The 13,422-nt window shown below is 41.3% G+C and overlaps 1 protein-coding gene across 2 annotated transcripts in view; it reads left to right on the forward strand.

Annotated features, from left to right (window-relative positions):
- The window catches only part of SNTG2 (syntrophin gamma 2), a 618,654-nt gene that overhangs the window by 392,840 nt on the left and 212,392 nt on the right, over positions 1 to 13,422 (forward strand). The gene's annotated exons all lie outside the window — the stretch shown is intronic.

Below are 13,422 nucleotides of genomic sequence, written 5' to 3' on the forward strand. Positions count from 1 at the left end.
CATCAAGGGTAATGGCACAAATAAATTAGAGTGCGGAAACTATTTGAATAAATTAGACTTTTTAACTCACAGAGGTAATGTAGCTGTTACAGTGTGCTGTAATATTCATAAACACATTTACATTTTATATTATTATATATGTAAAAATATACTGTATATCATTTTAGATAGCTCAGAAAAAATGTGTCTAAGATGGTTATTCTATGTTGTCTGGATCAGTGTCATCAAACTATAGTCCACAGCCCAGACATGAATGAGTAGTAGCCAGGGGCGACTGACCATTTGGAAACTCGGGCACTGCCCGAGGGCCCGGGGTCAGTAGGGGGCCCCATGAGATGCCCCCGGTACCTTTTTCATAGGCTTTTTGAGTTTGGGCAAGAACGCAGGAGCCCCATGATCCCCTATTGCCCGGGGGCCCCATGAGTTGTCAGTCCGCCCCTGTTAGATAGATAAGTGACCTACACAAGTAGATCAATGCTATATATCCACAGTAAAATGTCATATTTGGACTGATCAGTGGCGTATAATGTCATATATTAGGGTGGACAATGAAAAAATTAGGGCATCGTCTTTAATTTTATTTAAATGGAAGTTCTCTGCACTCACCCAAAAGGGGAAGTTCCACTTTAAGGCCTCATCCTCCACTCCCTGTTAAGAATTGGCACCTTTTGGGAGGAAAGGGTACCCGAATTTGAGAAAGTAACCACTCCCACTTCCGCTGCGATCGCCTAGGCGATCTGAAGCAGAAGTTCTCCTCCTCTTCATGTGACAGGTCCCAGAAGACTGCAAGGCCATTCACAATGCGCAGCGCTGCTTGCACAAATGCGCAATGGACACCTGGCTGTGAAGCCGCAAGCTGTCACATCCGGGTGTCCACACTTAAGATGCTGGGACACAGGACAGCCGGTGAACTCGACTGCGGTGTGGACTGCTGGATCCTAGGACAGCTGAATGGCTGTTATTTAAAAGTCAGCAACTACAGTTTTTGTAGCTGATGAATTTTATTTTTACACCAGAGATTGGAGCTCCGCTTTAAGCTTTAACCTTTAACCAGTTCCCTACTGAGCCAATTCTGCCATTTTTCTCCTACATGTAAAAAGCAGTATTTTTTTTGCTAAAAAATTACTTAGAACCCCCAAACATTATATATTTTATAGTAGAGACCCTAGAGAATAAAATTGTGGGTGTTGCAATTTTTTTGGAAAAATATACACTTTAATGAATTTTATTACACACAAACACTATATAATACCTTTTTTTTTTTTTTTTTATTTAAATATAAAAGATACACCGAGTAAATAGATACCTAACATATTACGCTTTAAAATTGTGTACATCAATGGAATGACACCAAACTATGCTACCTAAAAATATCCATAGGTGACTTTTTAAAAGCCTTTACAGGTTACCAGTTTAGAGTTACACAGCAGGTCTGAAGCTAAAATTATTGCTCTCGCTCTGATGTTTGCGACGTTACTCCACAAGTGTTGTGCGATCACCATTTACACATGCGTACGGGACTTAACTATGCGTTCTTGCATAAGCACAGGGGAAGGGGCACTTTCATTTTTTTTTCATTATTATTTATTCTATTTGAAACTTTTTTTACACTGTCTCTTTATTATTTTTTTTAATCAACTTTATTGCATTGACAAGGGATGAACAACATTCCTTGTGAAAGCATAGGCAGTGATGGGTCCTCTTTATGAAGAGATTTGGGGTCTATTAGAATCTCTCTCCTGGTTTCCAATACAGCTGATCAGACACAGATCTGTCTGATTGGTTGTTTAGCTGGCTGCTAATGGCCCATTAAACAAAGAGCCGAAACCAGAAGTGACCAAATCCTCATTGCTTCTAATTTCCAGGGTCACAGAGATGGAAGAACAATGTCAGTCTGTTTAGCGCTATCATTGCTGCTGGTTGCATCGGTCCCAGATTTTGCGATTGGATGTGAGAGCCCAGGAAAGGTGGCGGTGATGGGAGGGGAGGGGACACCATTCCACCACTGGCAGAAGTAATTAAGTGGCTGTTTAGCCACTCAAACCACTTCTGCTTAAAAGAGAGTTGTGAGCAGAAAATGATGATACCAGGATGTTGCCTGCAGGCATCGTTCTGGCATAAGCACTTCAACCCAAGGATGTCATATGATGTCCTACGGGCAGGAAGTAGTTACATATTTGGCCATGTAATATGTACAAATCATTTGATATAAACTTTCAGCAAAGTGACATCAATTTAGCAGTCTGCTCTATCTTCAGTTAGTAAATAGAATGTCCAATACACCGTACAACAACACCTGGCATAGACTCCACAATATATAAATAAAGAGTCCTGGCTGCTTTCTCTACTTCTGTAGTCACAGCTTGTGCTTTTTTTTAGAGTTTTCCCCAAAAATGGAAATACAGAATGGACTTATTTTACAGTCAACGTTTTACCATCCCATATGATATCTTCTGTGCTGTATCACTCTTTCATGCCCCAGCATCTCCAGGTTTCCTGCCATAAGTGGGAAGTTGCACACCAAATACCTCTTCCCTTCCCCCCCTCCTTTTTATGGCAGCAACAGGCAGGCAGCTTTGTGTGCATGAAATCACGCACGCTATTGTTTAAAAACATTCCTTGACGGGCCATTTTGGAGAATTAATTGATTCTGTCACTAACCAGACAACTGGATCCTAATTTTGACATTGCCAGGTAAATTCCGGCAAATTCCCAGGTATGTGAATATTTCTGGCTATTTTAATATGATATTGATTGTCTTGGCAGTATAGTACTGGTTGTTTTCAGACATGTGTCTGGCTTGGTAAATACTGATTCTGTCTCTGCTGATACGTTCCTGGTTTGTTGCTGTAGTACTGATACATTGTAAAACATAATATCACAAAGGTGCATCATCATAAAAAAATGAAAACATAAATGAGCAGTTGCGGAATTTGAGGGACTAGAAGAGATATATGGTCTGTTGTCTGAAGATCTGGGATTTGGAGTATAACATGCAATATGACCTTTAGTTTGTTGTCTATCTGATTTGGTGAGTGCTCCTTTCTGAGGGTGGTGGTGAGGTTTCACAAAGAGCATTTTTTCAGTAATGAGTGGATCACTCAATGTGCGATGGACATGAAGATTTTTGTCAGGAGGTGGTGGACATTCACTTCACAGTAACAATTATGAGATTCCATTTATGTAGAGATTTATTCAAGGGGCATGGCTTTATTTATGTTTTACATTTGAGCATGCACGTGTGTGATATTATGCACTTGGAATTAATTTATAGGGCAATGTTTATATATGGACATTATGGATATTGAATGTTGATGCAGTTGCTTCACTCAACGCTAATTTATTTCCTTGGTATATTTTGGCTTTAGCTTGGTGTTGAGGGAATTGTACTGATACAATGTAAAAGGCACTTGCTTGTATGCAGGGTGGGGACACAACATAGCCAGTAGAAGGGAGAAAAAAGTGTAAATCCAGCCTTGAGATTGGCCCTATTTCACAATAGCTACATGCTTTCCATAACCAGTTTTTGTATGACACTCAATGATCCTACAGTCAGTTGGTAACCCTGCTGACAATTGGTGTGTCATGTTTTGACCCTGCAGACAGTTTTGATGGTACTTAGTGACCCAGCAGCCAACTTGTGTTGCACTTGGTGACCCTGTAGCACCTAATTTGTGTGGCACTTGGTGTCACTGCATGGTTTTATGCTTCACTCAGTGTTCCTACAGTCAGTTTGGTCATGGAGCATCTTCAGCATCTAGTTTATGCAGCACGCTAGGACCTTGCAGCCACTTTGTGCAGCACTGAGATTTTGCAGCAATTTTGTGCAGCACTCCAGAAACTTGCAACTATTTTTTGCAGCACTCAAGGACCTTGAAATCAGTTTGTGTGACACACACACTTTCAACTAAACTGCTGGTAGATATTTATTTGCAAACATTGGCTAACGTTCTTCATAATATAAATACTGAAATATTAATTATTTATTTACAACAAATCATTCCTTTTTTTCTCTATTTCATCCACAATTCTACCAAACAGTTTGAAGACTAGCCCTTAATTTAAAAAGTTGAAGAACTTTGAAAAAGAGTCTACTTTGGAGTCCTGAGCATTCCTTCTGGAAAAAAAGAGATGCAATAATATATCTGAGTGTCTTTAAAGAAAGAAATTAACATAGCAGTAGATCATTTTCCAGTTTTAAAATGTAAGATCTTTGCAGGCATGTAGCTCAGAACTTACCTAAGCAAATATAGTGGCAATAAACAATGGCATAACAGTTGATATAGTAAAAGTGCAAAGACTATTCACTTAGCAACGTGAATATGCACGTCAAGTTAATTAAAGTGGAACTGAAATTTAAACTTACAAAGTTGCTAGGGGTTCAGTTATTTGGTAGAAGATATTTTTATGTCCCTTCTACTGAAAACTCCTTTACCTGTCTGCTAGCCATATTTCAAAATTGCACAGACTGTGGTGCAGGCGCAATGCAGTATGCAATTCCGCCATCTGTGAAATGCTAAGAGCTCAGCTAGGAGCTGAAATAATGTAGCTCCACCCCTCATGTTAACGAGTTACATTATCATTGGCCACCAGGTGGCCTAAAAAGTGAAGACACTGGGTAGGAAGAAGCAATGAAGAAGATGACAACGTTGGTAGACAGAGTGGCAGCAGGAAGAAGCACAAACTCAGAGGTACGCTTGCCATAATGTACAAGTTTGCTGTGCCTATTTGCACTTCAGATTTCTTCTTTATTTAAGGTTAAGCTAATTTTACTTTGAATCATATGCAGGGGAACAGGGGCGGACTGGCAACTCATGGGGCCCCCGGGCAATAGGGGATCATGGGGCCCTTGTGTCCTTGCCCAAACTCAAAAAAGCCTATGAAAAAGGTATCAGGGGCATCTCATGGGGCCCCCTACTGACCCCGGGCCCTTGGGCAGTGCCCAAGTTTCCAAATGGTCAGTCCGCCCCTGCAGGAGAAATAAAAAAAAAGGATACTTTTCTTGTACATGGTTAGATGATTGAAGAGCAATGCAAAGCAGCATGTTGGTGCTGACAGGGGAGAGATCTGTGTTGTGTACACATAGACCTCTCCCCTTTGACTGTTCCTCAGCGATTGCCGGGTGATTAACATCTGTAGCTGCCAATGACGGATTGTCTAGGGCAGCACACCCACCCTCTACCCGGAAATGCAAAATCACGTATATATATGTGATTTTGCATAGCCCTGCCACCTTGTAGCAGTAGTTCTGCTATAGGGCGGCGGGGAACCAGCTAAAGCTAAAAATGTTAGGTGCATAGAGTCACACTAGTCACATTAAAAAAACATTAATTTATTTGTAAACTTATAGTACATTACCTCTCTTCTACTTCCTGGTTACGTGAGGCAGTGGAGATGTAGTCCTAGTCTGGCAGTTAGCTCCTGGGAATGCCATATTACCAATTCTTTCCAGGGAGATCTCAGCACTTTCTCCCAAAATCCAAGGGGAACAAAGACTCTAGATGAGAAAAATGACACCATGTCCCTTATGTAAAGCACGAGGCATACAACATTACACTGATCTCTTAATAAAAAAGCCTATGACCCCAAGATCTTGTAGGATTTCAGGGGAAATCTTGTTATTTTCATGAGAACAATTTAATGCGGTGCATCACATACACCAGATCAGGTGCAAAACATCATTGGTGAGTTGGCAGAGAATAAGAAAAACGGTGGGGAAGATTTCAACTGGCAGGAATATAGAGAAGGGGGCAGCTAAGTCCATTAACTTTATTACTTTAATTAGATAGATTGCGTTAAGATAGTCAGGTTTTTTTAACCACTTGCTGACTGCCCCATAGCAGATGTACTGCTACAGGGCAGCCGTGCTGTGCAAAAGAGAGTATATATATTTGATTTTGTATTTTCAAATAGGGGGCGCAACCATACCTGCACTGTCATTGGCTCCTAGAAATGTCAATCCCCTCTTGGTGTTCAGCAGAGCACCTGACAGGGGAGAGATCTGTGTGTAAACAACAAAGATCTCTCTCCTGTTAGCGGGGATGTGCTGGTTTCAATCTCTCGGAGAAGCAGAGAGATAGAAAGCAGCACAACCCCTAGTAAAACACTACACAGTAATTACAAAGCAGTACACAATTAATTGATTGCCGCAGATATTAACCCCTTCCTGCCCTATGTGATTAATACAGTATCAGTGCTTTTTATTAGCACTGATCACTGTGTTAGTATCACTGGAGATGTCAGTGGCAGTTAGTTCCCAACCAGTGTCAGTTAGTGCCAGAATGCTCACTGCAGTCACACAATCCCGCTATAAGTCACTTATCGCTGTCATTACTAGTATAAAAACACAAAAAAATCCAATATGTTTACCTCCATTTGTAAACACTATAACTTTCAAGTAAACCAATTATTATACACTTATTGAGATATTTTTTTTTTACTAAAGACATAAAAATAGCAGTGTTTGTATTCTTCTTTACAAACTCAAACATTCACTATATAAACTGAAAAATGTTTGAAGATTTTTCTTTCCTTTGAATCACTTAATGAATATTTAGTTGTATAAGCACTGTTTCTGAGAACTGCTGTATATCTGTGTTGCATGGAGTCAACCAACTTCTGGCACCTGTGAACAGGTATTCCAGCCCAGGATGATTGGACTACATTCCACAGTTCTTCTCTATTTCTTGGTTTTGCCTCAGAAACTGCATTGTTGATGTCACCCCACAAGTTTTCTATTGGATTAAGATCCGGGGATTGGGCTGGCCACTCCATAACGTCAATCTGGTTGGTCTGGAACCAAGATGTTGCATGTTTACTGGTGTGTTTGGGGTCGTTGTCTTGTTGGAACACCCATTTCAAGGGCATTTCCTCTTCAGCATAAGGCAGCATGACTTCTTCAAGTATTCTGATGTATTCAAACTGATCCATGATCCCTGGTATGCGATAAATAGGCCCAACTCCGTAGTATGAGAAACATCCCCATATCATGATGCTTGCGCAACCATGCTTTGCTGTCTTCACAGTGTACTGTGGCTTGAATTCAGTGTTTGGGGGTCGTCTGACAAACGGTCTCCGGCCACTAGACCCAAAAAGAACAATCTTACTTTCATTAGTCCACAAAATGTTGCGCCATTTCTCTTTAGGCCAATCAATGTGCTCTTTGGCAAATTGTAACCTCTTCAGCACGTCTTTTTTTCAACAGTGGGACTTTGCGGGGGCTTCTTGCAGATAGCTCGGCTTCACATAGGAGTCTTCTAATTGTAACAGTACTCACAGGTAACTTTAGACCTTCTTTGATCTTCCTGGAGCTGATTGTTGGCTCAGTCCTTGCCATTTTGGCTATTCTTCTATCCATTCGAATGGTAGTTTTTCGCTTTCTTCCACGTCTTTCAGGTTTTGGTTGCCATTTTAAAGCATTTGCGATCATTTTAGCTGAGCAGCCTATCATTTTCTGCACTTCTTTATATGTTTTCCCTCTCCAATCAACTTTTTAATCAAGGTGCGCTGTTCTTCTGAACAATGTCTGGTTAGACCCATTTTCCCCAGAATTTCAGAGAGAAATGCACTGTAACCAGCATGTACAACATTTGCTGCCTTCCTTCCTTAAATAAGGGCAATAATTGCCACCTGTTTTTCAAAGAATGAATGACCTTACTAATAGAACTCCACACTGCTATTATTTTGAACATGCCCCTTTCAATTAGTGATTCAATTACACAGAATCAGCAGCATGCATGTCATGACTGTTGGGTCCGTTGGATTTCTATTAATCTACTACACCTGCTAGTAAATTATTTGCCATGTAGAAATATCATTTATACCAAAAACAGTGATTGATCAGGTTAGTGATGTCTGACTGCTATTATTTTGAACACAACTGTATATATAGATATAATTTTTTTTTAATTGTCAGTATTTTTTGTTTATAGTGCAAAACATAAAAAGCACAGAGGTTATCAAATACCACCAAAAGAAAGCTCCATTTGTGGGAAAAATATTACCTAAATTTAATTTATGTACAGCATCAAATAGCCGCAAATTATCAGTTAAAGTAATGCAGAACCGTATTGCAAAAAATGGCCTGGTCAGGAAGGGGGGCAAATCTTCTGGAGGGCAAGTGGTTAAGGTAGGGGGGCTACTTTGCTATACTATTGGACGTGTTTTGTTATATCTGTTTGATAAGTGCAAAATAAACCTGTAGATCTTGTCAGAAGTTCAGAGCTCTCCCTTGACATCCATGTTAAGTTAATTATGATAAACTGAAACATTGTTTTAAATTAATTACACTTTGGAAAAAGCATTAGTAGTATATCATGAGAATTGATAGTATCACATTGCTTTGATCTCTTGGAGGAAAATAAACCGTTCTACTAGTATTAGATCATTGACTTCTAGTTATTTTAATGGATATTATATATAGAATGGAGAAATAACGTTCTTTGGAGAAAATACAATTATATATAGATATCCTGAAATCATTGTATCCAAATATAAGACTGGTTGAAGCAGCTCCAAAAATATATGCCTGAGCTATTTTAATAAGGATCTAGATGAAATATTAACACTTAGCTAGTTGGATCCTCCATACTGCCTACATCTGATGTATGAAGAATATTTAAATAGCAGATAGGGTGGAACATGTACAGGGGCGGATTACAACTCATGGGTCCCCGGGCAATAGGGGATCATGGGGCCCCTGTGTCCTTGCCCAAACTCAAAAAAGCCTGTGAAAAAGGTACCAGGGGCATCTAATGGGGCCCCCTACTGACCCCGGGCCCACGGGCAGTGCCCGAGTTTCCAAATGGTCAGTCCGCCCCTGAACATGTAACATGTTCCCATAGCTGCAGCCGCACCCGCTGGCCCCCTTCCCTCTGACAGATATTACAGGGAGAAGTTTCCCCGTGCTATCTGCCAGATTTGAAAACAGCGCGGGCGTACGGGTCTTTGCCCACACGGCCACGTCATTCATTCACAGAGTTCTTCTCCATTCATATTTCCATCAATTCTCCTCACAGTAGTTTCCAGCCCCTCTAGGAGCATGTCTCACTCATGGGACAATTCCAATAGCAAAATTAGGGGGTGTACACCACATAGATTAACCACAACCACTGCTAAGCTAACAGAGGCTTCAGCTACAGTGGTCAAGCCCCTCTGATGCATTTCTCCCTGATTGAGCTTAGTTGTAGAGGTAGGATTAACGCAGATATTAGTTGCAGATCTCTGCTTGGCCTGAGCTGGCACAGATCTGCACATTGGGCTAACTCCCTGTACCACCCTCCTAGTTAGGTTGTTGCAAGATTAGGTACATTTAGTTTGGCTCCTCTGTAGTCAGAGGAGCAGGTTGATTGTTTTCTTGTTGTTTGGCCACTCTGGGTTTTACAGGCTGCAAGCTTGATTGCTCCTCTCTGCCCTCCAGAACCTGGTGGGTTGTTCTGGAACATAGGACAGGGGTGATCAAATCCCTGGTCCCTGGTCAGGGAAGTGATCAGCAGGGGTCTGAGGTAGGAATAAATAATCTGGGGCCTAGAACAGTAGGGTCCTTTGCCTGAAGGAAATAGACCCACACTGGAGGGGCTGTCTGCCCTCTTGGATCCTACAAATGTTTCAACACGGTCCCAGCTCAGGGAAAGCTGAAGGGGTGATTACTAAAAGTTAGAAGAACAGTCTGGAGCAAAGTCTGCAGAGGATCTGGCCAGAAGGCTCACAGTACAGGGTATGGCTGATACTGGAAGCATATGGCTGATACTGTGTCTCTGTATACAGGGACGCAGTGAGTGGAGGCCTGAGCGAGAGATCCGGGAGAGACTGTTTCTGTGTTGAGCTGTTTTCTTTGGGAGAGACTGTTCCAGACTTTCTGACTTATGGCTGTTTCCAGTGTGGGATCCCCCTGCAGCCACATGCTCTACTATTAGAGGCCTACTATGAAGAAGTTAGTTCTTCTAGAGTGTGTCCTCAGTTTAAGTTGCACTAATTCTGATGTATGCCAAGGCTCACCCTATTCTCCATCCCCATTCTTCAAACAATAAACCCAAGAAAGAAACTTCTACCTGGTTATTGTGTGGAGAGACTGAAAACTGCTGGGGGGCAAACAGTAGGACCAGATGGTGGTCAGTGCTACATCACTCTGAGGAGGGTTTGTTGAGACTTTAGCAGAGGGAGACCTAGCTGAGAGAAGCTGCCTAGCTGAGCAGAGTGGAGGAGACAGCTGGCAGATTCCCTTTGTTGAGTACCTGGCCAGAGGAAGCAGTCAGCGGGCAGCTCTGTGCTGCTCTGTTGCCTGAACTTCTTTCTTCCCCCAGTGATCACTTCCTGATCATGGAAAAGAGAGGAGGAGAAGCAATAGTGGTCTGCTAGCTCGCTGTATTGCTTCCTGAATAGTGACTGTGTGACTTCTGTTTAATAGGTGTTCATAATCTAATATACATGGCAGAGTGTGCATAGTATATCCAGCCCTCTATCTACTACCATGAGAATAGATGACATTAGAATCTAGTGGGCAACTATACTCATTTATATTTATGTACACAGATACACACTTTTAAATTTGTATAAAAAATACAATCATGGAACAGCAAGCAAATCAAATGAATATCACATCAAAAATGACTTTTTAGTGAAGTCCTTTCACAATAATATTCTAAAATGTCAACTTGCAAATAAAATATTATAATAAACAATATATTGTATAATAATACATTCTTTTTTCCATTTATGGTGGAAGTGAAGAGAGTTGTTTCAGAAGTTTTAAAACATTCTCTGCATCTCATATCACTCCTAATTTCCTTTATGCTTTGCTACAGCATTTTTTTGCTAATAACGGTAATGTATTTTTTTCATTGTCCTATACAACTCATGACACATATTTGGATGCAAAATTGGTGGAAGCATACAGAATTGCATCCTTCTTCCCATATCTGTAACTTTTGCCTGCTCCCCATACAGATACAGCCCTAAATGCAAATCATATTCCCAGTCATTGTACTGGTGTATTTCAATATACTATCCAGCGTTGTACTTCCAGTAAAAATGACCATACCGAAATTCGGCTGGCTCAGCAGAGAACGGCTAAATTTCAATCCACGTATGGGTAGTGAGGTTGCACAGAAGTCGATCTACTGGCCAATTTCTGTACAACCACCCTGTCAGATTTTCCCCACTTGATCAGCACTACAGACCATCGATAATAGCTGAGCAGGCAGGATTCCCTCATCCACTTTAAATGTGCGTATGAGGGAATCTGGTCCATTGTTTTGTTCCACCTGCTCGTTAAACGAAAAACAAAATGATCTATCTTTGGGCTCCCTAAAGATTCAGATAGAGGAATTGATAAGGGTTTGCATTCTGTTTGCTACAATATTCCAAACTTAGTGGAACTTTTTTTTCAAGTGCAACAGCTGGAGACCTCGGTTAACAAAGCAACAAGTTACATTAATGAAGTTAAAGACTGTCAAAGGGGCAAATACCAGCTCCAATAATTTATAATAAATAATTAATATTACAGTAGTACTTAAAGAGGAGTTTTGTTCTGCTTGAAATACTGCAAATAATCAGCAGCAGGAATACAACAATTGATTTGTTGTGGGAACTTTTTAATGTCCAGAATGTTTGGAATTGTGAGAAGGAGAGCTACAGGGGAACCTCACATAGAAGGATGTAAACAGCAAAGCTGCAAAGTGTAACTGTACCAACAGTAACCTTCAATGCAAACCAGCTATTTTACTGAAAGGCTTCTTCCACCATTTGTTAAAGGGAATCTGCCACACAGCTAAATATTATTGTGAGAGATCTTAGATGGAAGCTGCTATTCCAGGACAGCGATGTTGGTTTAAGTGAAGAGAAATGGGCAAAGCTTCCCTGTCCAACAGTTGGTCTAGGACAGGGGTGGGCAAACTTTTTGACTTGAGGGCCGCAATGGGTTCATATATTGGACCCGGGGGCCAGACCAAGAGTAGATGAATGAGCCCCGCCCCCCACTAGCTGCTGGCCGGCCCAGCCACTACCATGCCATCCATAGTAAGTATAGTAATATTCCCCCATAGTAAGCATAGTAATTAATCCCCCATATAGTAATTCATCCCCCATAGTAATTCATCCCCCATATAGTAATTCATCCCCCCTATAGTAATTCATCCCCTCTATAGTAATTCATTCCCCATATTAATTCATCCCCCATATTAATTCATCCCTCATATAGTATTTCATCCCCCATAGTACTATTCCCCCCCCAAGTAGTAAGCCAAGTCCCCCCTGTGTCAATTTACTTACCTTTGCTCCGTGCGTTCCTCTCGCCGTGTTCCCGCGCCGTTCCGATCTTCAGGGCGGACTGTGAGAGGAGCCTAGCTCCCCTCACATTCGTCACGCTGCCCCACCTACACACATCCTGACAGCCAATGTTTGCCTGCCCTGGCTGTTTTTTTTTTTATCACGCTCTGCGGGCCGGATTAAAAGGTCCGCCGGGCCGTATACGGCCCGCGGGCCGTAGTTTGCCCATTGCTGGTCTAGGAGCTATGGAATCTAAACAATTATTTGATTGTACAATTATTTTAAGTGCCCAAAACCCATTGTCAGATGTTCTACCTCAACGTTTTTTTGGATTGGAAAACTGGTTAAATTTTCCATTTATCAGTCATGCCCCCTCAACTATTACCTATCACTAACACTAAGACTAGGGCTATGCTGGTGATTAAATCCCTTTAAGACTTGAGAGTGATGAGTGATGAGCAAACTGGCCTGTGTTCAGTTCGCAAGAGGATTTTTCAAAATCAGCCTGAAATCCACAGCATATCACAATGTACAGCAGGTCCATTGGTGCCTTCTGCATTCTGACAGAGCATTTCCACAATGCAATCAAGTGAAGCCAGTCTTAATCATTCATATATACAGTATCTTATATAACAATTTTGAAAAAAAATTCTACCCTATTTCTGCCTGTGGAGAACAAGGCCTCATGCACACTGAACATTTTGCAATCTCTCCTAGACACCTTTCCTCCTGGCGTTTTGGCAGAAAAAAACACTTGATGCTTGTAAATTTGTGTAATGCGTTTAGGCGAGTCAAGCACTTGGGTGTTAATTAATATAAGTGGCCATAATAATAATTTAACCTGGCCATTGAAATGAATGAATGCTCAAGAGCTAAACACTCCTAGCCTTAACGTATGTTTTCAAACATCAAACATTTTTTCAGGCCAAATGCTGCTGCTCCTGGACCCACTGGCAGCGGGTTTTTCTTTCTGCCTCTAAGCACTCTTGTCTCTAAACTTCTCTAAACACCTACATGTGCATGGACACACAGGCTAGCATGCAGGGGTTTTTAGAAGCAGAAAAAAGGCAGATGCCCCTAATAGCTATGGTAAAATGTCAAGTATGCATGAGGCCTAACTATCATATTGCAAACAAACAGGCTGTCAGGAGCCCAGAG

Source organism: Staurois parvus, unplaced genomic scaffold (genome assembly GCF_062004578.1).
Source record: "Staurois parvus isolate SC_StPar_1 unplaced genomic scaffold, SC_StPar_1.0 ptg000409l, whole genome shotgun sequence".
Classification (NCBI taxonomy): domain Eukaryota; kingdom Metazoa; phylum Chordata; class Amphibia; order Anura; family Ranidae; genus Staurois; species Staurois parvus.